Source organism: Amblyomma mixtum, chromosome 1, assembly GCF_055824585.1.
Source record: "Amblyomma mixtum isolate Tamu chromosome 1, ASM5582458v1, whole genome shotgun sequence".
NCBI lineage: Eukaryota > Metazoa > Arthropoda > Arachnida > Ixodida > Ixodidae > Amblyomma > Amblyomma mixtum.
Genome location: NC_143012.1, coordinates 98458795 through 98462951, shown reverse-complemented (window position 1 = coordinate 98462951; position 4157 = coordinate 98458795). Strand labels below are relative to the sequence as shown.

Here is a 4157-nt window from a genome sequence, read left to right as displayed (position 1 = left end):
GGACGCCTGCGTGCAGACCCGGAGGGGCACGGGTCTTCTTCTGGCGGAAATAATGTTTCTTCACTTCACTCACTCGCGGTGTCCGTCCCTGCACGCGTTCTCCATCCATGCGCTGGAACCGTGCCAACTGTGGCCTCGACAAACACCTAGGGGGCCAACGGGAGCGGATGCCTGCAACGTCGGCTCCTGCAAACGGTACGTGCTTCTCCTACCCAATCTCTCCTACGGCCACTAATCTGCTCGAAAACCGACATAACTGCCTAAGGAGGACAGGAAAGCCGCCCATTACGGGCATAATCCGACCTATTCTGAGAGAAGAACAATTATCGGACCGAGACGCCAAGCCGCACAGCTAGGCCTCACTAGGATTCCTCCCCTCCGCCGACTCCGTCGGCGACGGCAGCCGTTGTCATGGAGGTAACGGTTGAAGGCCGCACCATCACCGCGGAAGAGCAAAACTCAAGCGACTGGACACCGGTGCTGTATAAAGCCTACGCCTCCCGACCAGCCAGTTCGCCGAAACCTTACCGCTCTGACAACGCTACCTCAGAAGCAGCTCACCCGAACGCCAACAACGCGTCGCGCCACGCAGCAGCCGTAACCGGCAGCGGCAAGACGCCGGCCGCCCGCCGCGGTGGCTCAGTGGTAAGGCGCTCGTCTACCAAGCCGGAGTACCCGGGTTCGAACCCGACCGCGGCGGCCGCGTTTCGATGGAGGCGAAACGCAAGAGGCGCCCGTGTGCTGTGCGATGTCAGTGCAAGTTAAATATCCCCAGGTGGTCGAAATTATTCAGGAGACCTCCACTACGGCACCTCTTTCTCTCTTTCTTCTTTCACTCCCACCTTCCTCCCTTCCCTTACGGCGCGGTTCAGGTGTCCGCCGAGGTATGTGAGACAGTTACTGCGCCATTTCCTTTCCTCAAAAACCAATTTACAATTTACAAGACGCCGGCCCGTCTACCACCTGCGACTAAGGAGGCTCGCCTCGCAGTACAGCGGAGCAAGCAGCTGCCACCACTCCCACCGAACGCTATTCGAGTAGTCGTTCGCCCGCGAGGTGAACTACGACTCCTAGATGTCCCAGCACCCCGGCTCTTGAAGACAGTGCAGACGCAGCTCGATATCATTCCACCGGACGACTTCTGCCTGCGCGTCCACCCGACGAACAATACTTTCACCATGGCAACCACACATTTCCCAACAGTCGAGAGTCTCAAGACGCTGACCTCTCTCACCATCGGAGGCAAAACATATCCCTGCGCGGCATACGTAGCACCACCACCGGGGGCTACCAGAGGAGTCATCACGAACGCCTATGACGACGAGACGCCGACGCAACTGTACCACGACCTGGTGAAAAGAAATCCTGAATACACCATTCTAGCAGCACGACGCATGGGAAAGACACACTCCATCCTGATCACCTTCGACGAAACCACAGTAACCTCACTCCATCAAATACATGGGAGCCATCCACCGCTGCACCCCATACCGTGGCAGTCCGGATGCCTGTACTAGCTGCAGACAGCCGGGTCACCGCCACGACGTATGCCCGAGTCCCAAGACAAATATCTGCCCCCGTTGTGGAAGACAACACTCCCAAGAAGACACACTTTGCACGCCCAAGTGCATTCTGTGCGAGGGCCCACACCTGACAGGCACGGGATCCAGCAAGGGACGCAACATCAACCAGCCACGGAAACTGCCAAACCACCCACAAACGCAGCAGCACGACTTGGTCCTATCCAGAGAAAATTTTCCCCATTTGTCATCCGGACTCCCACAGCCCAACCAAAACAAACCAGCTTGGTCAGTGCCGTTGAAACAAGTCTGGGACACCTCCGCCTCTTCACACAGGCACACGACATCCTTGCCTGCACAACCCAGTCTACAACAAGCCCTGGCAAAATCTCAGGAGGAGGAGGAGGAGGAGGAAAACTTTTATTTCTATTTACAGTGAGAGGTCGATGGGGCGAGCCGGAAGGGCCCGCCCCTTACAAACACTAGGAGGGATCCCTAGTCCGGGATACCTGTAGCTTCCGCAGCGGCCCGGGCTCTAGCTACCAGTGCCTGTTGGGCATGGAGTTCGGAGCAGCCGCGCAGGGCAGCTTCCCAGTCCTCTCGAGTGGGGTGGAGGTGGGGTGGGTAGGCAGGATTGGAAGGGCATGCCCACACCATGTGGTAGGTGTCCGAAAACTCCTCCTCACAGTGTGGGCACGCGCCCGAGAAAGAAGAATTGAAGTGCTTAAGTACTGCCGGGCACAGTACAGTATTGGTATAGAGGCGGAGAAGCCAGCGCTCCTCCCCCCTGGTGAGGCCTTTACAGGGAGGGGGATAGAGACCATGAAAATTTTGATAGAGAGGTGATCTCTTTAAAGGTGATGGCCGGATTGAAATTGAATTCCGGATCAGGCTGCGGATGAGGCGACGCCCGGTGAGTAAGCGCGCGGGCGGCAGCGTCTGCTGCCTCGTTCCCCTCAAGACCCGCATGAGCCGGAGCCCACACGATGGTACGATGGGTCGGAAACCCTGTGTATTCGCATGCGTGGAGAATTTTGAAAGCACAGTCTGGAATATACCCTTGCTCAATATTGCGGCAGGCGCCCCTGGAGTCCGTAATAATGACTCGGGACTCTGGATCTGCGGCGGCCAGTGCAATGGCGATCTCTTCCGCAAATGTAATGTTTGGGGCACGGAAAGTAAGGCCCTGAACTGTAGTGTTTTGGTGGATGACGGCCGCCGTGTACCAACCCCCATGGTGTGGGCCGGCCGCATCCACATAGAAGACACCTGGCTTATGGCCATATTGTTGAGAAATAGCCTCCGCCCGCGCGAGACGGCGACCATCATGGGTGTCTGCAGTCATGTTCTTCGGAAGGGGTCGCACCTGGAGTGCAAAGCGCCAGGCTTCAGGGATGCGGACCCGTTCTTCTGTATGTGTTGCGTAGGATATGTGTAAGCGGGTCAGAAGGCGGCTCCCCGCAGGTGTTTTGCTTAGGCGCAAGTATTGATTGTTAAGATGAGCTTCTCGTAACTCCCCAAAGGTGTTGGTCATCCCCAGACCGAGGAGACGCTTGTTGGACGTCGTTATGGGGAGGTCGAGCGCTCTCTTATAAATCCTGCGGAGAACTACTTCTAAGGCATTCTCATCGCATTTGCGTAGGTGGAGGTAGGGAGCCGAATATAAAATCCGGCTGGTCACGAATGCATTGGCCAGCCGCAGAGCAGCGGCTAAAGCACAAGCTACAGCAGCCCGAGCAGAAGCCGCCGCCTTGCGTCAACACATCGCCAAGCTGGAAGCCCAGATAAGTGCTCTTGCCGCTGGTTCTACCCTTCCACCTGCTCCCACTCCTACCACATCCCAAACTCCTCCTCCCAACCCGCCTACCGCCGATACCTCGTCCTCCAACTCCGAGCCTAATTCCTCTCCTGATTTGCTAGCAATGGAGGCTGACACTGATCCCTTTACAAATTAACCTCCGTGCACAACGCCCTCTCCCTCCACACCCATGCCACTAAACAACATACCAACGCTGCTTGAATCATTTGCAGCTCGCTTTGAGGCAAAACTGCAGGAAGCTATAACTCGCATCAACGAGGAATACACACCCATCAAAGACGCAGTAATTCGCATAACACAAGATAACGCTATTCTTAACCACCGATTCGATGTGCTAACTCAAGGATTCTCTGAACGCTGTAACGATCATGAGTCCCGACTCCCAAAGCGTGACCCCACACCAAACAGACGCAAGAAGCCCAAAGCACCGGAGGAACAGACCAACCCTATCCCTACCATAGTTCAGGGCTCCCAACCCCCCGTTACAGCTCGCTCCTCTATAGATTGTCATGATGGCAGTTCCACTCCGTAATCTTACACTCTGGCAGTGGAACTGCCGGGGATTTGGTCACAAGCGTCACGTAATCCACCAACTGCTGTCCTGCGCTGCAGGACCTGACATCCTTGCCCTGCAGGAACCCTCAAGCCCACTCCCCTACCCGACTATGCTCCTGTTCTGCCAACATCCCCCACACCCCCTCGGGTAGCATTTCTGGTTCGTCTTTCAATCACCACCATCTCCCATTCCATAGTGATTGAAGACATTGATCACCTTTTTATTGAGCTTGTGCCGCAACACACTCGAGCGAACAGTGTCT

At 56.2% G+C, this 4157-nt stretch overlaps 1 pseudogene; it reads left to right on the top strand.

Annotated features, from left to right (window-relative positions):
* Positions 1-266: 266 nt before the first annotated feature.
* Positions 267-3871, top strand: LOC149367294 (uncharacterized; annotated as a pseudogene).
* The last annotated feature ends 286 nt before the right edge of the window (positions 3872-4157 follow it).